General features: G+C 39.6%; 1 protein-coding gene across 1 annotated transcript in view; it reads right to left on the bottom strand.

Moving 5' to 3' along the window:
• The window catches only part of XKR4 (XK related 4), a 430,784-nt gene that overhangs the window by 221,036 nt on the left and 186,201 nt on the right, over window positions 1–23,547 (bottom strand). The gene's annotated exons all lie outside the window — the stretch shown is intronic.

Below are 23,547 nucleotides of genomic sequence, written 5' to 3'. Positions count from 1 at the left end.
AGTATATCTCATGAGATCTGATGGTTATTGTAAGTGGGAGTTTTCTTGCACAAGCTCTTTTTGCCTGCTGCCATCCATGTAAGATGTGACTTGCTCCTCCTTGCCTTCCACCATGATTGTGAGGCTTCCCCAGCCATGTGGAACTGTAAGTCTAATTAAATCTCTTTCTTTTGTAAATTGACCAGTCTCAGGTATGTCTTTACCAGCAGCATGAAAATGGACTAATACACCATGCCATGATTCCATATGGACCCTTTTTGCATTGTTTTAGGGCTGCTTTTCTTAGTCTTAGTTACATTGATCTTTTTTGCTGTGTCTCTGTACTTGATAGTTGGATAGCTATCTGCAGGAGATGCTGAATAGCAAAGTATAATAAAGCTTCAATAAGCATTTCCTTAAATGAAAACAGCCTACTACCCATTTAGATGTTTATAAATCATGTACAGTTTATCTGCCCACATGCACAACTTTCTGACAGAAATGCACAGTATTTTTCATCTCTGTTTAGGAGCAGGTAAATACACCCTACTTTAAACAAAATTGTGGTTTGTAAAATGTGTCTTCTCCAAGAGTCATCTAAATCTTATCTTTCACCCAATCCCTTCAGCCCCTTTTGTTAGTTCCTCATAGTCAGAAGAGAGAAAACAAAACCGCTTACTTACATTTCTTGGTTGAATACATTGACGCTCATTTTTACTTACATGGCACATCTACCATTAAATTTATGCTTTTGATATCTAAATAGGGGTAGGAAAGCTTTTGATATCTACATGGGGGTAGGAAAGAGTTTTATTTTTATTGAGGGGCAATGGTAAAGTCATTTCATAGATCAATGTAACAGTCATATCTTTTTCCTTCAGTGATTAGAGGGGCATTGAATTTGGTGGATTTGGAAGGAGAACTGCTAGAACCTCATTGGGCTTATTCTCCCAACATCACCAGCATCAGGCCTAATGCTTACACAGTCCTGGGTTTGTTAAGCCAATCAGCAATTGTATACAATATGTAAAATTTAATCCTCATGGCCACTGTGAAGTATTAATATTATTATACTCAATTTATATAGATAAAGTCTAAAAATCAGATATGCTAAGTGACATACTCAAGGCACACATGAACTCAACTGAAACTTCTGCCTTCCAGTCCAATATTTGCTTCACTCTAACGAGCAGAAAAGCTTGACTTTTTAGGCTAACATGGGAGTAAGAGATGAGAACTTTATCTGTAGCCTTCCTGTGTCCCCCCCTCCTTTCTCTGGGCCCCTAGAGCAATGAGATGTCCAGGAATCCTCACCCCAGGAGAACTGGGCCCACCCTGCCACATGCAAGATTCCCCTCCTGGAGCAATGCCATCAACACTTTCTGTAATGACAGAGATGTCGGGTGTCGGCCGTGCCCAGTATGGTAGCCACAGCCACCTGTGACTGTTGAATTTTTGGCATGTAGTGCTGCAAGGAATTGAATTTTAGTGATCATTAATTAAAATGTAAGTTTGTTTAGCTATATAAGGCCAGTGGCTGCTGCACAGAACAGTGAGTTATAGACCTTTCCCCTTCAGTTCCATCACCACTGGCTATGCCCAATCTGGGTGCCTCACTGTCCCACCATTTCTGATTGTTATCTGTTTCATAGTCTAATATTAATATAAATATTCTTAAATTCAGTTATTTTATTCAAGTGCTTAATAACCTTATCGTTATGATCTCTCTACTGATAGGATGAAGTTTATAATTTCTGCCTCTCGTAATAAAGGGTCTGATGAGAAAAGTGAGAAACACCCCAGTGGACCTCATTTCATCACGATTATTCTTAAATTAAAATACAATCCTCCTTTCCTCTTAGCCTCACAGCACACAGCCTTTCATTGCTGCCTCCCTTCCACACCAACAGCTGCCTTCTGAAAAGCCGGTTCTCTAGGTGTTCTCCTCCAAAGGTGGCTTCACCTTTGTTGGGGCCGCTGTCCTGCCTGACTCCTGTCTTGCATCCTGGCGATGGAAGCACCTTATTCTCCCACATATAGTAAAGCTGCCCTGGAGGTGGCCAGCAGCCTTTCCCCCTTTAGGGCTATTTCCACACGCTGGCTCCTCCACCTTCCCGTAAGCCATCTGTCTCCACTGCAGATGAAGGCCCTGCTGCAGGTGGAGAACCAAGAATTCACGGACACCAAGAGCTGATAGGGTGGTGGTATTTCCATCCTCCACTGCAGCCTCGGGGGCCCATAGACTCACTTTCCATTCCAAGACTCATCTCCATCTAGATGCTTTCGTTGCCCACATGCATCTGAGGCTTGATGCCTCACCCGCTCTATCTCCTTGCCTTCGAGGACTCGCACTTTCACTCCACCTCACCTCCCATCTGTCAGCTGTCCCTGCGCTGGTCATCACCCAGAAGAAAACTTAAGAAATTCTGAAGCCACAGACATTTCCATTTCTGATTTCCACTTGCTGTTTATAACGCCTTCATTTTCACTCAGATGCAGGTGCTGCATCTGTCATTTAACCCATGGAGACTTCCAGGCCCCAACACTCATCTTTCAGGCTCATCTATCTTTCCCTCCTTCAACACACAGCATAGAGTCTGTTATCCATCATTTTAGTGACTCTTATGCCAATAATCCCAATGCCTTTCCTGGATTGCTCTGTATTGTACCCACCTGGGTATACTGTATCCCTGGTTCAACTGAACCACCTGCTACACTTTTCACAAGCCTGAGCTATAATGTGCTGCTGGAAGAGCCGCCCTATCAGCTCTTGGTGTCCGTGAATTCTTGGTTCTCCACCTGCAGCAGGGCCTTCAACACCTCCAGACAGTCCTGTGTCCCTAGTCTCGGTCTTCCCAGTCCCAGCAGGCTTCCTTCTCCTGGGGATCTCCTCCAGCCCATGGTTTCAGTGACTGTGAGTTGATGACACCTAAATCTGTATCTGGTACAAATCTCCCTCCTCAGGTTCTAGAAGACAGCTCCCCTTGAATGTCCCATAGAGATCTCAAATGTACCATGTCCAAAACAGTGTTCAGCTTCTTCTGCCTCAGAGCTGCCTTCCCTGTATCCCATTTCCAGCCTTAGGGGATCACACACCTGACATTCAGCACACACAACAGAATTCCAGCTGTCACCCTGGCCCTTCCTGTTCGTCAATCTGCACACCAAATCACCACATCATTCTATTTTCTACAACATTTATCCCAATATGTTGCATGTTTTCACCCCAAGTCTTCCTCCCATCACAATAATTTTAACAGAATTCTTACCCGCTCTGCTGTGCTCTCAGATCTAGTCACTAAATTATCTTTAAGACACTGTCTTTCTCAGAAACAAACATTATTATGTCCTTGACTGAAATTCCCCAATGATCCACAGTGCTTTCAGAATCAAGTTCACAGTCTAAACCCTTCAGCACCTGACCGTGGCTGTCCTGCCTGGTCTCACACCAGGGGTTTGCTTTCCCCTCAGCCCTTCAATTCTACAAGTGGTGAGCAGGTCACACGGAGCCTTGTTCATTTCCTCATCTGTGACATGCTCCCTCTTGTTCTCTTAGCCTTGTGCTCCTCAGGCTGCCAAAAATATCTCCCTTTGGTCCTGGAGGGTGCTTATTACCACCTACCTATTAAAATTAGCTGGGCCAGACAAATCCATCTTGAGAGTCACTTTATAAAATGACTGGCTGGTGTTCTCCAAGGTGTCAATGTAATGAAAGAGAAATAAACCTATTCCAGGTTGACGAAAACTAAAGAGACATGAGGATGAAATGCAACACACAGTCCTGGGCTGGACCTTGTTTGAAGGGAAGAAGACATTGTAAGGAAGGGCCAGACAACGGGCAATATAGAATGTGGACTGTAGATCAGATAAAGGTCTGTGTCAATGTTAATGTCCTGAGTTTGATAACTACACTACTGTTCCAAAAGGGAATAACCTTGTTCCTTAGAAATACACACTGAATTATTAAAGGGTAAATGGGCATGGTGTATTCAATCTATTCTCGAGTAGCTCAAAAAAAAAATTACACACATATATTATGTGTTTATATTTACATAACATATGTATGTTTATATATGTACACACATAAACGTGTGCATGCACACACACAGAGACGGAAGAGAAAATGATAGAGCAAATGTGGCAATGATATAGTTGGACGTTTGTCCCCTTCAAATACCACGTTGAAATGTGATCCCCAGTGTTGGAGGTGGGGCCTGCTGGGAGGTGCTGAATTATGGGGGCCGATCCCTCCTTAATGGCTTGCTGCTCTCCCTGCAGTGATGAATTCACAGGAGATCTGCTTGCTAAAAAAGAGTCTGGGATCTCCCCCTCCTCTCCTTCTCTCGCTCTTTCTCTCTCCATATGATATGCTGCCTCCCTTTTGCCTTCTGCCGTGACTGGAAGCTTCCTGAGGTCCTCATCAGAAGCAATGCTGGCGCCATGCTTGTAGAGCCTGCAGAACTGTGATCCAGACAAAATTCTGTACTTTATAATTAGCCAGTCTCAGATATTCCTTTAGAGCAATGCAAATGAAGTAACACAGGCAATATATTAACTTTGCTGAATTTTGGGTAAAGGTTATAGGTGATCTATGTGTTATTGCTGGGATTTTCTATAAGTTTTAAATTATTTTACAAAAGAAAGTTAAAAGGAAGTTCTAGGATTCTTTGATTTCCAGTTTTGTAACTGTTGAGCAAATGTGAGAGATTCTGTCATCGTTATTTTTGGTACATAAGAGCTAAAATTAAAAGGTGTCACAGAAATTCTTCCAGTATAAAATATTTTATTTAAAAACTTGCTGGGAAAAGGCCAGAAAAATAGACTATAGATGTAACTAATCATATGCAATGTTTAGAAAAATTCTGAGTATATACAAAGTAATATTATCATTGGATGATGAAATTGCTGACAGAACTTTACATGATTTTATTTTCTTTATTCTTATCGCTTGTTTTCTTCTAATTTACTATAGTAAATATGTGTAAATTGGTTAATAAAACTGCAAATAAATTGTAGGTGCTTTAACAACGAATATATAAAGAAAAGAAAGCCAATAGGTCCATCTTCCCCAAAGCTTCAGTTGATAGGAATTAAATTTGCTGAATTTAATTTAGTAAGGGAGTAAGGTATCTTTAGAGAGAGTCTCCTTTGGGTATATCTTGAACTACTTGATTATCTATGTACCTAAGTAGTTATATGTCTTCATTAGAGAAGTATTTTTAAAAAACTCAAGTGTTTAAAAGTTATGACAACATTCCAAGTCTCTTTGCTTTATTTGTATAACTTTCCCAACAAAATGAAAACCGTAACCGTTGCCCTGTAAGGATGTGCTGTCGTACCTCAGTAGATCATGACCAGTTTATATGTCACCCTCTGCCAAATCTCAAAAATCCTAAATTCTGGATAGTATGTTGTAGGTTTTCAAGGGCAAGAATCTTGCCTGTTTCAACCTCTGTTGGGTGCCTGGTACCTATTGATTTTTAACAAATATTTTATGCAGAAACAGCTCTATTCTAACCCATCTTGCCTTAACTGAAAATTTTATGGACTTTCTAATTTGATTGCCAAGTTTAACATAGTATTGGACCTTGAGTTAATAAAATTTTACTCCAATGCGATATTAAACTTGGCAATCCAGTACTACCCATTCATTAAATCTCATATTTCTAGTCTGAAGCCTCTAGGATTCCTGATATGTTGAACAGGTGCCCGGATGTCTTTCTTTTATAATATAATTTTGTTCTTTCTTTTGAACATCTACCTACATTCATAAACACATACGTGTTTTGGTCCAAAACAACAGCTGTGGTGAGCATGAAAATTGCCAACTTTATCTCAGCAGTTCTGCTTGACTTCACCAATCTTGGGTTCTCCTCTGGTCCCGTGTAGTTTTGAGCAGTTTCTTTTCATCTAAAGCTGTTACTTCCATCTTCTGAGCTCAACTATGACCTTTTTACTTATGCATAAGTGGTTCCTTGTTGTTCATTAATTCTCTAAATTTGCACTGGAATTGAATTGCAACGCTGAGTTTCTGTGTAGTATCTGTATTTGTTTTCTCCATCAGAAAAAAAATAGTATTGGCAAATTGGAGGATGGAAAAAAGTGCAAAAGGGTTTTATTAATGAAATTACTTGTTCATAACCTTCACAGGTAATTATGAAAGAAACCATTAGCTCCTGGCAATCTCCAATCTACTCTTTTCCTTTAACAGTTGGATGCCACATTTTAGCTGGCCATATGGATATTCGGTCAAAGACCCCATTTTGCAGCCTCACTAGCAGCAGCAGCTGAGGGCGGCTGTGTGACTAACTTCTAACCAGGGAATGAAAATGGAAGCGATACGTGCAACAGCATTTCCTTAAAAGGAAAGAATATGCCCCCACCTCTCCCTCCTTCCCCTCATGCTGGATTCCTGATATGTTGCTGGTGGATAGAGCAGTCACCTTCAACATCACATGGTAGGGGTGTGACCAGGAAGTCAGAGCAACACAGTGTAAGAAACCTGGACCCCTGAGGTTGGCCCAGCCCCACACCGGCTCTAGACCATTGATCCCAACTCCCGCATGAGAGAAATAAACTCCTGTTTAATTATGTCATCATTATTTTGAATTTCTCTGTCACAACAGGTGAACTGATAGTCTATGAAATACATTCTTCACTTTATAATATTCAGTCAGTCTTAATAGATTTGTGGAGTACAAAGTAATAAAAATGGAATAAAATATTAACTAAAACACTCAAAGATAAAGTGAATACTCATGATCAGTAAATCTACCCCCTCTTATAAGCTCGTCAAGAGTAGACAGATAATTAGTATTTATGCTCTATTGAGCAATTTTATTATCCTTTTTGAAAGATAGGAGACAAAGTCCTAGCCAAAAAGAAGCTTGAAATTCAGTAAGTGCCACAGAAACACTCCCTGCAAAGGGTCAGAGCAGTAAGTGCCTATTCTTATCTCAATAATCTTATTTACACATATACAACTTTTACTCCATATTTCCCACCATGCCTTCTTACAACCTGTTGTTCTAGCTAAATTGAATTATTTATAGTTTGATGCAAAAGTCATTTAATATATTATTTCTTTGTCCCTGTTTCTAGCACAAAGTGACCAATTACTATGTATGAAAAGAACAATCTTTCTTCATTGTGAAATACCTGCTCCCTATCTCTAAATGCTTCAGTTTTATTAATAATACTAAAGTTCAAGTCTCAGAAACGAGCTCCTGGAAGAAATAGTCTCTCATGCTCTCAGCTGGAAAAGATTCCCTTTTTCTGTGTCTTCTCATAATACTTTTCTTTCTCATGTCATTCATTAGTACCTTCTGTCACAGAAATTTATATTTATCTCCTCTTCCCTCCTGTGTGGAGCTTTAAAGCAATGTAGGAAGAGAACCCGTGGCAGAATGACCTCTCGATTCCTTCCCTTTACAGCTAGCCCAGTGTCTTACACTTAGTATTAGCAGTATTAGCATGTGAATAATAATAATGAAATGCTATATTTGTGATATATTTTTATCATGAGTTATCTCAACTGGTTTTGTTGATTTGGCATGGAGAAAGAATAACAAAGAGAAATAAAATGAGAGAAAATATGAGTTGACATAAATATTGACAACTTAATGTGCAAAGGGACACTGGATTCATTGGGTAATATTTTCAACAAGTTTTGCATAAATTTCTTTACTCATATGCTGAGGTCTTCATCTTTCCTCCATGGTATTAAGACAGAAGTGAGTCATTGACTGCAGAACCAGAAACAAAGGCTGCAAACACTCAGCTATTTAGCAACCAAAGCAGATGTCTAAGTGATAGAGGTATGCTAAGGGATATTAGACAAATACATTTGCCAAATCTTAAGATACTGTATGAAAAGATTGAACAGGTCTGGAGACACGGAAGGAGTAAGTAAGCAAGCAAAAAACATATTGGGATGTTGTGGGAACAAAGACTGAGTAGTTAATTGCTTCTCTTGATGCCACACATTGAGGATTGCCAATCACCACATGTTATTCCAGTTGGAGACATGATCACCTGTGCACCAAGGCTCTTCTCAGTGTCTCCCACCTCGACTCCATCCTATCAGCCCAGGGAAGACACCATCACTCATGGGTAAGGTGAAGATTACTGTATGTGCTGGGAAGCTGGTAGAAACATAGATATCTTGAGAAGTAATTTTATCATGAAGGAAAATACACTCGATCAAGATGGGAGTAGTTGGTGTAAATTTACCCAATCAGGTGCCCTTGTAAAGAATACCTGTCCCTGTTCAAGAGCTTCTTAGAGGAGATAAATTTTAAATTAAGTCTTTATGAGGAAGATAGAGAGGGCTTGGGAGGAAATTCTAAGAATGATAAGCAAACTAGTAGAAATGGGCAAATCATGAGGCAGGAGACAATTACCTGATGGTGGATAATAAGAAACAAAGTTGAAGATGTAGGAAGGGAAGTTGATAGAAGGCTTTGAAAATATTCCAGGGGATCCAAATGTTTATATTCCTGTTTTCCACTATCTTGGGCATGAAGTTAATGTTTCAAGATATGAAAATGTGGACGTTAATGAGATATTCAAAAAGTTAATTTGATGATAGCTGGAAGGAACAGCTTAAATGCAGATATAAATTAATTAAGAATGGATGGATATTTTTTCTGAGTATTTTATTTCCTAACTATGAGTCTAGATTCACTATATCAAGTTAATTATGACAGAATGAGTCAAATCAATATTGTAACCTCAAATTTATCTTTGAACCCTGTAAATACCCATCTATACAAAGAAACAAACAAAACTAGGGTATAAACATTTTTTTATAAAAATGGCTTAGAATAGAATATTATCCTTAAAAATGGATAAAGCTCTTACAGTTTCTTCCTGACAGAATATCTGTAGTTTTACTAAAATTACATCATGATTTTACGAAAATCCAATTATGAAAAGCATTTATTTTAATAATATATAAAGTGTTTCTCAAAATTTAAGCAGATATAAATGATAAAATTTATATGACTTCATTTAGAATTTTTCCCCCATAATGTAGCTAATCATGTTCAAAAAAGAACTTCTTACACTAATTTTCTTATAAGAAATATTTTAAAAATGATTACAACTGAACATTTATAATTTCACATTTGTTTCTTCTTCTTATAAAAGAGCTTATATTATTAAACGATATGGTTTTCATTTTACTTTATTTTTTGAGACAGAGTTTCACTCTTGTTGCTCAGGCTGGAGTGCAATGGTGCAATCTCAGCTCACTGCAACCTCCGCCTCTTGGGTTCAAGTGATTCTCCGGCCTCAGCCTCTCAAGTAGCTGGGATTACAGGCACCCGCCACCATGCCCAGCTAATTTTTATATTTTTAGTAGGCATGGGGTTTTACCTTGTTGGGGAAGCTGGTCTCAAACTCCAGACCTCAGCTGATCTGCCAGCCTCGGCCTCCTACAGTGCTGGGATTACAGGCGTGAGCCATAGTGCCTGGCCAAACTATACAGATTTTAAATACAACAGAAAAAAATGGCAGTTGGCAACACTAATGAGTATGTTCTCTCAGTATAATAGAATCAGCTAGAACCCCATAATGGAAAGATAGGGAAACCACCAAACACATGGAAACCAGACAACACACTGCTAAGTAACCTATGGATCAAAGAGGAAGTTTCAAGAGAAATAAAAAAAGACATACAGAACTAAATGAAAATGAAAATACAGTATTTCCAAATTTATGGCACATAGTCAACACAGTGCTGAGATGAAAATTAGCAGAACTAAATCCTCACGTTAGGAAATAAGAAGAGCCTCAAATCAACAATTCATGTTCCTATCTCTAGAACCTAGAAAAAAAAGAGCTAAATGAATTCAAAACAAGAAGAAGGAAGGAAATAATGAAGATTAGAGCAGAAATCAATGAAATTAAAAACAGAAAAATAGAGCAACCAATTGCTTGTGTTTTGAAAAGATTAATAAAATTGGCCAATCTTTATCAAGTTCGGCCATAAAAAGAGAGAACACACATTACCAGTATCCAGAATGAAAGAGATAACCCAACCACAGACCCCACAGACATCAAATCCATAAAAGAGAATGGTATGAACGATCCTGTACATATAAATCTGACAACTAACATGAAACAAACTACTTAAAAAAAACGCAAACCACTATCACTCACCCATATGAAATAGATAACTTGAATACCCCTGTAACTATGAGAAAAACGGAATTCATAATTTAAAGACTGTTCCCTCCAAAATCTCCAGGTCTAGATGGTTTTATTGGCTGGTTTGAAGGATTAACATCAACTCTACACAGTCTTCCAAAATATAGAAGAGAACCATTTCCAGTTCATTTTATAAAGCTAGTATTATCCTAATACCAAAACTGGACAGAGACAGCACCGAAACAAAAACAATAGGCCGATGTCCCTCATGAATATAGACTAAAGAATCCTTAACAAAATATTCACAAATATAATTAAGCAATACATATAAAATTATATACCACCATAAAGGGAGTTTATGTCAGAGATGCAAGTTTGTTTCAATATTTGAAAATTAAACAATGTAATCCACCTTAATAGGACAACAAAGAAGAATCACATAATCATATCAAATGATGCACATAAAGCATTTGACAAAATTCTACATGCATTTATGATGTTAAAAATAACCTTGGACAAATAAGGATAAAGAAGTACTTCCTCAGCTTGATAAGAAGTATCTACAAAAAATTTGTCCCTATTTGCAGTTATCATGATTGTCTATATAGAAAATCCCAAAGAATCTACAAATAACAACAACCACCCTCCTAGAACTAGTAAGCCAATTCAGCAAAATTGCAGGATGGGTAACATAAAAAACTCATTGTATTTCTACATACACGCAATGAACACCAGGGGGCTGAGACTAACATTGCCTCTTACAGCCACACAGGGAAATGAAATGGCTGTAAACCTAATACAATGTACAAAACTATGCTGAAAACCACAAGATGCTGGTGAAAGAAATCAAAGGTCTAAATAAATAGAAAGATATAGTATCTTGGTGGATTAGGAGACTCAACATAGTAAAGATGGCAGTTATTTCCAGATTGACATACAGTTTTAACAAAATTTCTATAACAGTTCTGGCAATATTGTTTGTAGAGACATAGACAAGATCATTCTAAAATTTATAGGGACAGGCAAAGGAAAACCGTTTTAGCGAAACTAGCTAAAACAGTTTCGCTGAAGAATAACATGAGAAGAATCAGTCCACACGATTTCAAGACTTATTATACATCCATAGTAAATAAGACTGTGTGTATGCCAAGAGTGGATACGCAGATAACGGAATAGAACATGAAACCTAGAAATGGACCCACATAAATATACCCAGCTGATTTTTGACGATAATACAAAAGAGAAATTCAACAGAGGAAAAATAGCCTTTTCAATAAATGGTGTTTGAAACAATTGGGCACCTTTAGGCAAAAGCATGAACCTTAACCTAAATCTCACATTTTATATACAAGTTAATTTAAAATGGGTCCCAGTAAAACATAAAATGATTAAACATTTAGGGAAAAAAATGGGAGAAAATCTTTAAGATCTAGAACGAGGCAAAGTTCTTAGATTTGACATTAAAAGCATAATTTATAAAGGAGATGAACAAATTAGGTGACATAAAAATTAAAAGCTTTTGCCAGGCTCGGTGGCTCATGCCTGTAATCCCAGCACTTTGGGAGGCTGAGGCAGGTGAATCACCTGAGGTCGGGAGTGTGAGACCAGCTTGACCAACATGGAGAAACACTATCTCTACTAAAAATACAAAAAATTAGCCTGGCGGAGTGGCACGTGCCTGCAATCCCAGCTCTTCGGGAGGCTGAAGCAGGACAATTGCTTGAAACTGGAAAGCAGAGGTTGCCCTCCAGCCTGGGCAACAAGCGTGAAACTTTGTCTCGAAAAAAATAAATAATTGAAAACTTTCACTCTGCAAAAGACCCTGTTAAAGAGACAAAGACTGTTTCTCCCACAGTCTGGGAAAAATATATATATATAAAACCACATATCTAACAAAGGAATAGTATCTAGAATATATAAAGAAATTTTCTTACTCAACAGTAAAAAAATAAACAATACAATTAGTACTTGGGCAAAAACATGAAGAGAATTTTCACCAAAGAGGATGTGTACAGATGGCAAATAAACACATTTTTAAAACGTTCAGTATTCATGGACTCAGGGAGGGGAACAATCACACTGAGGCCTGTGGGGGAGGGTGCTGGGGAAGGGAGAGCATCAGGAAAAATAGCTAATGTATGTTGGGCTTAACACCGAGGTGACAAGTGGATAGGTGCAGCAAACCACTATGACACACGTTTGCCTACGTAACAAACCTGCACATCCCGCGCATGTATCCCGGAATTTAAAATAAAGTGGCTTATGCCTGTAATCCCAGCACTTCGGGAGGCCGAGCTGGGCAAATTACTTGAGATCAGGAGTTTGAGACCAGCCTGGGTAACCTGGTGGAACCCCCACCTCTCCTAAAAATACAAAACATAGCTGGCCATGGTGACTGGTGCCTGTAGTCCCAGCTACTCCAGAGGCTGAGCAGAGGAATCGCTTGAACTCGGGAGGCAGAGGTTGCAGTGAGCCAAGATGGCACCACGGCACTCTGGGTGACAGAGTGAGACTCTATCTCAAAAAAATTAAATTAAAAAATTCCCATCACACACGAAAATTCAATATTATTAGTCACTAGGAAAATGAATTAAAATCACAATGAGATGTCACTAAACACTAATAAGCCTTTCTAATAAGAAAGGCTAAAATAATAATAATTTTTAAAAAAACAGTGACAATACCGAATACCAGTGAGGATACAAAAAAATTTAACCAGTCATACATTATAAGTGGGAATATAAAATGGCACAGCTATTTGGCAATTTTCTTTTTTTTTTTTTTTTTAGCAGAGACTCCCTCTACCACCCAGGCTGGAGTGCAGTGGCGCTATCTCAGCTCACTGCAACCTCTGCCTCCCGGGTTCAAGTGGCTGTCTTGCCTCAGCCTCCCAAGTAGCTCGGATTACAGGTGCTGGCCACCATGCCCTGTGAATTTTTGTGTTTTAGTAGAGATGGGGTTTTACCATGTTGGCCAGGCTGGCCTCGAACCCCTGACCTCAGGTGGTCTACCTGCCTTGGCCTCCTAAAGTGCTGGGATTGCAGGCATGAGCCACAGCAACCGGCCTGGCAATTTCTTATAAAACCAAACCTGCAACTTCCATGTAACCTGCCATAGCACTCTTAGGAAGGTATCCCAGGGAAATTAAAATTTATGTTCATACTATTATGCGTAAATGTTTATGACAGTTTTATTTGTAATAGTAAAAAACCGGAAACTACCCTTGTGTCTTTGAACAGGCAAACAGTAAAGAAGCCGAGGGGTACATCCATACCATGGTGCGCTACTTGGCAGTAATAGAGCAAACTGCTGATCCATGCAGCAGCCTGGTGGGAGGTCCAGATAACCACCTCAATGGAAACAATAAAAAGAGCCAATTCCAAAAGGTTACCTGCTACACGATTCCACGGATACAACATTCTTGCGAAGAGAACAGATTCGTTATTGTTAGGGTTCAAACTGGGGATAAGAATGGAAGGAACTGGGTGCAGCTATCAAGGAATAACATAAGGGATCCTTGTGTTGGAACACTGTCCTCAAGTTTTGCAGGATATTACCTTTGGGGGACCTGGGTAAAGCATACAATGATTTCTCTGTATTATTTCTTACGACTGCATGTCAATCTCTAATTTTCTCCAAATTCAAAAAAAGTATTAAAAATACAATAGAAAAATATGGCAGTTGGAGAAAGCAATGAACATTTGCTTCAAAAACAATTTGCTTTGCCCTGAGCTTAAATATTTTCCAAGCATAAGATTCATTATTATCTGGTACACTAGTAGGATGAGCCTGAAATTACATTTACAAGTAAATTAAAATATCTGGTTTCATCCCAGAAAGTACTTTCAGGATCCATTGTAGAAGCTGCTATTTAAAGAATTTTTTAGCATAAAACTCTTAAGTGAATTAAATGAATTTTACATCCCTCACTTTTCTGGCAACATCTTTAGCAACTTTTAAAAATTACTGCAAAACAGCAAAGCCTAAAATTAAGTCACTAGGCATTGTCATCTTCACAAACAACAGAGGTTTTTCCCTGAGCCCTTGAAAGCCGAATTTTAGTCTTTGTATGTGACTGAATATGGAATGTTCCCTTTGGGGCCTCTGAAAACTGATAAGCTTCCCCATAGTCCAGGGCTGTCCAATCCTTTGGCTTCCCTGGGCCACATTGGAAGAAGAAGAATTGCCTTGGGCCGCACATAAAATACACCAACACTAATGATAGCTGATGAGCTAAAAAAAAAAATCACACACAAAAATCTTATAATGTTTTAAGAAAATTGACCAATTTGTGTTGGACTGCGGATTGGACAAGCTTGCCACAGTGTTAGATTTAGAAAGGAAGGAAGATGGGGATACGTCTTGTGCAAAGTAAATTCCGTCAGGTTCTAATAGTGAGTTCCTTTATTCCTGCTAGCTTGGGTTAGCAGCACTCAGAGAAAGCCTCTTTTTTAAATTTTTGCTTGCAGGTTTTTAGCAAACAACACACTTCTCTTCAGCATCACGTCTAATTCCCACCAGCAAAGCCTCAAAGGAATGGCATTTTGGGTAAGGCCTTTAGGGAGAACAGGGATGGGGAAGACAGGAAGGAAAAGGAGGGCTGAGAATCTGATCCCCTCCCCACAAAGGGTGAGCTACCTGCAAGTCTTCAAAGAAAGCCTCTCAAGCAATGTGGTGGCTTTGTCAGGACAGCAGGGTCTGATGGCACAATGGCGCAATGCAGCACTCATTTCCAAGATTCCCTCTCTCATTAGGTTCAAGGTTCTCTTTTGCCCTGGGTTCCCTGGCTGGAGTCCTAAGGCCTCTTAGGAGAAGTTGAAGCATCTTGCATATTGATATTCCTAATGGCTACACTCCCCAGCACATCAGTCTTCGTGTTAACAGACGCACATGAAGCCTCTAATATGCAAATGTGCTTAGATTTAAATTGATTTTCTAAATATAATCTTGAGTGTAACAGCCCCATACAAGGTTGCTCTTTTGATATTCTCCAGCAACCAGTTTCAGATTATTAAATACACAGCTTGTGCTCCAACTTCTGGCACTTCCAGTCTTTATTTTGATTTGTCGGTGGTTGAAAGTGTTTGGTGATTTGTTCTTGTGTACTTTTTTTCTAATTTAAAATGCTTCCTGTATTACCTCTCTCCAGAGATGCTCACTGCTGCCTCGCTGTGGGCTTATGCCTCAAAATACAGTACACATACCCCTGTATCCCGCGGGAAGCCAGAGACTGAGCCCTCCCCCCCCAATACTCCAGAGCAACGTGGCTGCCCCTTGGTACATGCCTCTGAAGGGTGTCTGGTTTTGATATTCACTTGAGGAAGGGGGAGAACAGACCCCACCGATGCCCAGCAGCAGCCCTGAAGGCTAAGTGCATTCTCTGGACTGCCTCATCTCTCTTCCCATTTTCATGAACTCCACTTTTCTCTTCACAGCCCAACTCCAATCTCACTGTCTTCAGACCATCTCAGATGATTTCATTGTGTCTGAGAAGATCTCCACTCTTTCGCTGTGTATTTTTAGAGCCACTTATTTCACAATTGTCACCTTGAGGTAGGAGACCCACTTTGTTTTACCCTGGGGCTCTTTGACAACATCGATGAGAATTCTTTATTTTAGTTGGAAACAAATGTGACTGCTGTTCCCAAGCCAGGTACAGCAGATTCGTGCATCTTGGAAGATAGACTCATACATACAGTGGATAAGAAATTGATGTCTGTAGAATCCCTATGAGCCTGCTCTCAGCTGCATTAGAAAATAAACCCAGGTTTGCTTCTTAGTGTTCTGAATGAGGCAATGTCACCATTGTAACTGTCTTGAATAGGTAAGAGAGGTGTAATAGATTGACATCAAGGATGGCCGTTTTGGGGGAAGAGAATGGGGGGTGATAAACAGGTGCAGGAGCTGTTGCCCCCATGAGCCCATAGTCCTTGGCTGTAGACTGACTGGGCTGGGCAAAGCCATCTACATGTATCCCCAAGGCCAGATAAACTTGGACAACTTGGAGATCCTGAGCACCCCTGATAGAGAGATGGAATCAATATGTACAGTATGGAAGTACTGAAAGAAAGGGTGGGAAAACTTTGAGGAGTTATCTTCCTGTTTCAATTTAATTAAAAGGGATTAGCAAGCCTTGCTCTAAACATACCATTTTAAAATTGTTTCCACCCATTCTCTGTGCTTCCCCCCCTCCCTTCCCCCTTCTTCCTCCTTCTCTCCTCTCTCTCTCTTGCACATTTACCATTTCATTAATTCAATTCTTCATTCATTCACTCTAAACATCTGTTGCTAAGTTTTCACCTGAAATAAATATATTTCCCATTCGTGTCTTAGCTTTAGGAATTTTCCACTTCCCATCTTAGACCTTGAGTGCCTCCACTTGCATCCCCCTACTCACATCCATTCCATGATATTCATGTTCCTGACAACTGATCATTTTGTAGAATGATACTCAACTTTATGTAATGGGGATGTATGTCTACTTGATGTACCACTTAAGTTTGGAGACCCATTTAGCTGAGATTTAAAAAAGTGAGAGAAGGGGGAAAAGTAGAAGATACGTTTAAAGACACAGCCAGGAGTACAGCCCTTACAAAGCATTGTCAGATCTTGGGCTTCTACTCTGAGGGAGATGGGTTGTGAGCAGCAGTGTGATATGATATGAGCTGGGTTTTAACTGGATCCATCTGACTGCTGTATTTAAGAGAGTCTGAGGGTTTCGGGCAGCAAAGCAAGAGATTGCAGTGACTTAGGAGTAGCATTTGAATTAGTGGTAGAGAGTGGGGTCTAGGTTTTTTCTGAGGGATAACCAATAGGCCCCCCTCATAGATCAGATGTAGATTGTGAGTGGAAAAAAGAGCTGAGGTTGATGCAGTAAACATATGTCCACATATGCTTTGACAATCCTCCCTCAGAAGGTGGAGACTAACTCCCCTCTCCTTTGGTGTGGGCAGGTAGTGTTGGCAGGACTTGTGACTTGCTATGGAATGCGGCAAGAGGGACAGACTTAGGGTGCCTGTGACCTCACAGGACACATCACTATGTCCTGTGACTAGGACATAAAAGGCACTGCGGTTTAATTCTTGGACTCTCTCTTTCTCAGTCACTTGTTCTGGAGAAAGCCAGCTGCCATGTCACAAGGACACTCAAGTAACCCTATGGAGAGGCCCATGTGGTGGGCAATTGAGACCTCTTGCCAACAGCCAGCCTGGAACCCAGGCTTTTTGCTAGGAGCCATGTGAGTTGGGCCATCTTGGAAGGGTATCCTCCCACCCCAATCAAGCCTTCAGGTGACTGCAGCACCAGATGATGTGATTTCACCCACCTCATGGGACATTCTGAGCCAGAATCACCCAGCTAAGCTGCTCCTGAATTTCTGACCCATGGAAATTGTGAGAAAATAAATATCTGTTATTTAGAAATAAACTAATGAATCATTAAAATTTAATAAAATAACATTTACAAATATTAATTAATTCACATGATACAATCTAGTAAATTTATTGATATGATTCCTGTATTTTCTCACATAAGAAATAAGAAAATATTACCTACAAAGAAAACTAATACCTTGGCCATTATCTCATCATAAATCAAGCCTCTGTATCTTTCTTTATTATTGAAAAACAGATGTTAAGTAGGTTTCCAGGCATAGTACCAAAGAGAAGAAGAGAAGGCACGTTGTACCTATGAGTCAATTATATTCCACTTCTGTGATCTGTCCTTCAAGGAGCAGTCACGGCAGAGCCGGGAGAATGGAGAGATCACTTCACAGAATCACAATTTGTATCTAGTTTAAAATATTACCGAAGGGTAATTGCCTGCTTTGTCCACTTTCTCTTTCCTGGTAATGTCCCAGCAGCATCAGTTGTGAAATGAGCTGGCCTCACATCAGACCCAAGGAAAATAATTCTGAGTTATTCATAGGTTTCCAGGAGAGCATCTGATGAAACTACCATTTGCTTTATTCTGAATAGAGACATATATGTGCATTTGGATGTGCAAAAATAAATACTTTGTTAATTATAATTTTATTGGAGTTTATTGCTCAAGAAGAAGGTTCTGGAGTGCTTTTTCAGCTTCAGAAAAAGATCAGTAGCATTCTCCGCCACAAAAATAGCCCGGCTGTCAGGACGGCGGTTTCTATTCGAGTGCTCATTTGCTGTATAATGTTAATCAAAGTCACTGCTGACATTTGGCTACCACTTTACAGTTTATAAATCACTTTCACACACACTAAGGAATTTGTCATCTACATCACAGTCTTGTGAGGGAAGTGTTAATGTACAAAGTTGACAGACAGGATCCTGAGTCTCAGAGAAGTCTGGAATTGCCTTGGGCCACAGAGCAGCTGGTGACAAAGCTGGTATTTAAAAGTGGACCTTCTCATTCTATGTCCACTATTCCATAGCTATTTCTTCAAATCATCCAGCTGTCATAAAAAAAAAAAGCACTGAGCACCATGCCAGGAATGTGATCATAACACAATAAATTATTACAGTCATGCATTGCTTAATGATAACGATATGTTCTGAGAAGTGCATCCTTAGGCGATTTCATTGTTATGTGAACATTATAGAGTATACTTATGCAAAACTAGATAATGAACCTACTACACACCTAGGCTATATGGTGTGGCTTACTCTCCTAGGCTCCACACCTGTACAGCATGTGGCTACTGAATACTGCAGGGAACTGTAACACCATGGTAAGTATTTGTGTATCTGAACATATCTCAATATAGGAAAGGTACAGTAAAAATATGATATAAAAGATTAAAAAATGGTACGCCTGTATACCATACATTCCTATTACAGTGGCAATAGAAATTTTATGATGAATGGAACTTCCAGGACTGGAAGCTGCTCTGGGAGAGCCGGTGAGTGAGTGCTGAGTGAAGGTGAAAGGCTAGGCCATTACTGCACAGTTCTGTATAACTGGCAGAGCAGTAGGTTTGTTTATACCAGTGTCACCCAATGGAGTTTGGATATTCACTACCTCCAAATCACGTGTCAAAATCTGATCCCCAATATTGGACATAGGGCAAGTGGGAGGTGGCTGGGTCACGGGGGCAGATCCCTCATGAACGGCTTGGTGCCCTCCCCATAGCAATGAGTGAGTTCTTGCTCTGTTGGTTCACAGGAGAGCTGGTTGTTTCAAACAGTGTGGCATCCCTCTCCTTTTATCTGTTGCTCCGCCTAGCACCATCTGATGCCCGCTCCCCTCTTCCACTTCAACCCTAGTTTAAAACTTCCTGAGATGCTCATCAGAAGCAGATGCTGGCACCCCTGCTTCTTATATAACCTGCAGTTCATGAGCCAACTAAGCTTCTTTTCCTCATAAATCACCCAGTCTCAGGTATTCCTTTGTAGCAACACGAAATGGACTAAGATACAGCACAAACACATGAGTAATGCGCTGTGCTATGACCATATGATGGCCATGACATCACAAGGCAATAGGAATTTCAGGCTCCATCATAATCTATGGGACTACTGTTGTATATGTGGCCCATGTTCAATTGAGATGTTATTTTGCAGTACATGACTGTATTATCATTAAGGGAACCAGGAAAATAACCTGCTCTATGGAAGAACTATGGCTAGAGTTGTTTCCCTTGAGTGTGTTTTGGACCAGGATCTATCTCTCCGTCCCATCTCATCGGAACAGCCACCTGTCTAATTACTTCACAGAGCTCACATCAGGGTTACTTTGTTGCTTCCACTGACCAAGCTCTGACAGGAAGCACATAAACCAAGAAGATGTTAGGTGACTCTTACAGTTACTTTGCCAATTTTCTTTGGGAATAATGCAGGTTTAGCCAAGAAAGAACAATTCAGAATTGTTTGTTAATATACAGTGTGAGAGCTGTGCGTAGTGTCTGGGGATGTGAAGTTGTGAAGCAGTCTTTCCTGGTATTTGGGGCAAAAATAATCATACTAAGGATTTCATTTGGGGATTTTTTTTGACAGAAATTGTCAAGACCCCAGAATATAAACAGCGAGAGAAATGACTTAAAGCATTTCAGTGAAAAGACACTTCCCTCAGTGTTCCCCAACACTCTCAAATCCGGAATGAGTTACAGCCAGAAGTTTTCTCCGCACAGTCTGTATTTTCCTCCTTTCTTACAGGTTAATGAACTTGACACTGGCTGAGGTCATAGGTCAATGTGAGTGGCATGATGTTTCTAAACTTTTCATCTGAAATCAACATTTTTTTTTCATTTAAGTTTTAACTGCAGGGATTTCCCATTTCCCATCTTAGACCTTGAATCCCTCCTCTTCCCTCTCCTGATGCAAATAAATTCCTTCAGGATAATATACTTGAAGTGTGTGGTGCTGATCAACCAATAATGATCAACCAATAATTTGCAGAATAACAAAACCAACCTCTCTTAAAGGTATGTGTGACTATTTGATGAAATACTTAACTGTGGCAACCCAACTCAGCTGAGGTCAGAGGATCATTATTTAAGGTGCACCAATATTACTATAAAATATTACTAGTAATTTTTTAAAAAGCATGAATAATTAATATTGAAATTATCTCAGAAAAGTCAATGCCTAGCTCCTACAGAGGGAAAGACTAAAAACCAAGGAAGTTCCATGATTTTTTTCTAGGGGAAAATAAGGATATTACTTTTCCATTAGTGCCTATTGTCATTTGAAACCTATCTTTTTTCCCTGAGACAAGTCAGAAGGTGCTAGAACAAGTCGTTCTCTTTGTACAGTACATTTTAACAAAACTGTTAGTTCAGATACAGAATAAAATCTTCAAGCAAGTTAGAACTGTTCATTGGAAGATTTAATTTTGTTGTTCAACTGGAAGTGGATGGGTTTTGGGGATAAAATTTTAGAGTCTTCATCCCTACATGCATTACAGTATTTTAATGTATAAAATGAGTGTGTAGCCTTGCTTTCTAAACTCTTACTGATTTCAATAAGGCCACTGATACCTCATAATGTCATTAGATGGCCTCTGAATAACTTATGTTTTCGCATCTAAAATCAAGTATTTTTAAAAGATCCAAATATTCTATTAATTCAAAATGGTTTTAACTCCTTAAGGAGTATAAATGGTCATGCCAAAGTAAAGAGTGAATATACTTATGCATCCACTCATTGAAAGCAATTAGAAATAATCAAGCAAATTGTAGGCTTAAGGTGTGGTTCTTATTTACATGGTCTCGTCATCCTGGAAAGATGAGGGGAACAGATGCACATAGGACTAGAGGGCTACAGGAGGTACCTTTCCTAGACTTGTACTAAAGTAGTTATTTACAAGCTGATTGACAGCAGGGTGTTTGTGTTTAAGTAACAGGACAACCCAAGTTAACCTCGTTTACCTAGTGGGTTTTCCCATTTGCATGTTGAGTGAATCCTGTCAGCATTGTCAGTTGCAGATCTGACGACTCAGTAAGCACCTAACAAGCTCCCTTTTGAGCCAATGGAAAGAGAAACGATGGCTCTGACAAACATAAAACCAATTTGGCTCATTCTTATGCAGGCTTGCAACACAACATTTGGTCAGGGATATTGGAATGCTCTTCTGTGCTCTCCTGACACAGACCTTTATAAAATGACTTCATTTTAGTTTGAAAAGTGGGCAGTCTTTTAATGTCAGGTAGCTTGCATTTCAATGAAACACAAACAAGTTACAAGGCCAAAGGGAGATTATTTGGTCATCATTAATGATGTTACCTTGAGAAATGGTGTATCTCTTAGAACACAATTTAGAAAGCTTTGTCAACTCTTAAATTTATCTCAGCCTCACATGATTATTGGTTCACATTTGAGAGAAGAGCAAAGGCATGGCTTTATTCTGCAAAAAAGTACAGCTGTTCACATCTATGGCACTCATATCAAGTCATTTATCTGCTGGCCTCTAAGAGATAAGTCTTTGTGGGAACAACACTCCAAGATACTGGCACCATTATGGAGGAAATGAGCATGACTTCATGAGGAAGGCTCATGTGTCCTGGCTGATGGGTTGAGGTGAACAGCTGTCCCCAGAGCTCCACACTGGCCCACCTATCCGCATTTGAAGAGGTGGTCCACACAGAAAGTAAAGGCTCTTGATTCAGAGGAAGCTTCCAAACCAGCAAAACATGACAGTTGAGTTGAAACTATATTTGATCTACTAAACGATATAATTTGCCACCCTTTAACACTTTTGATGTCTAAAAACCAACAGGAGAGAGGATCACAGGTTCACCTTAACAACAGCTGGCAATTTAAAAAGTGAGCAAAAGGGCACATCACAGTTGAAGCAGGGCAAGTGCCTTCTGCCAAGCCGAGGGCGGAGCCACTGAAAATTCTCCCACCTTAGCATCTTTTGGGAATTTACAGATAGGCTATGGGTGGAGACCCATGGTGTAGAGTCAGTGTACCTTACAGCACCCTAGACATTGAAAAGAGCAGCTGGAGCTGGGCCCCACAGTTCATAAACACACTCACATTAACGCTTTTCAAGCTTCAGGAAGACACTTCCCAACCTACACTGCTGGTCATCAGTGATGTGATCTCCTGTCTGGGATCTCCAGACAGATCATAGCCAAATGCCTTGCAGTTTTGTGATACGTAGTCATCACGGTTAGATATTCTTTGATGTACAGTGACGATATAAGCAGTGGAAGAGAAAAGAAAAATGAATTCATCTTCATGGACACAATAGATTCTCTCATAATAATTATTTCCCAAAAGCTACTGAATGCCTGGTTTTATTTTACTTATTTTCGCTTCTCTTCGTGTTGTAATCTGTGGTTCCCTGAGATGCTCATGAGTTAGCATAGTATCTCAAGAGTTGCCCACATAAGCTGGAGAAAATTCTGACATACTAAACAGTTCATTACACAATTCAATTGTTATACATGCAAGTGTAGCTGTAACAAGAGAAGGGCAGGCCAATTTTTGCACATGATTTTGGCTAGTGCTTCTCGAGGTGGTGAAAATTATACTTTGTGATGTTGAGTTATATAATGAAAGTAAAATATTTGGTAATATTTTATAGAATGGTGACAATGTATTATATTCAATTATGAACATGAGTTCTGAAGCGAAGTATTGCTTTAAAAATGTCAGTGACAATTCCCGTCGGTACTTCCTCAGTCAAGAGAAGTTTTTACAAACTGAGATAAGTAAAAAACAATTTAAAAATTACAATGACACCCAAGAAAACTTGCTAAATTTAACATTACTATTTTTAGGACAAAAATTGTGTGAAGATATTGATTATAGCAACATATTAGAGATTTTATGAAATAGACAAATATTTACAATACATAGATAATAATTTGTGAATGATCTATGCTTTTTTCCCTCTCTCCTTCCCTCCTTCCTTTCTTCCTTCCTTCCCTCCCTCCCTCCTTTCTCTCTCCTTTCCCTCCCTCCTTCCCTCCTTCCTTCCTTCCTTCCCTCC

The sequence above is a fragment of the Sapajus apella genome, unplaced genomic scaffold (assembly GCF_009761245.1).
Source record: "Sapajus apella isolate SASKATOON/1434 unplaced genomic scaffold, GSC_monkey_1.0 scaffold35, whole genome shotgun sequence".
In the NCBI taxonomy this organism is placed as follows: Eukaryota; Metazoa; Chordata; class Mammalia; order Primates; family Cebidae; genus Sapajus; species Sapajus apella.
Note: the sequence above shows the minus strand (reverse complement) of the source record. Positions and strands in the feature narration are given on the sequence as shown.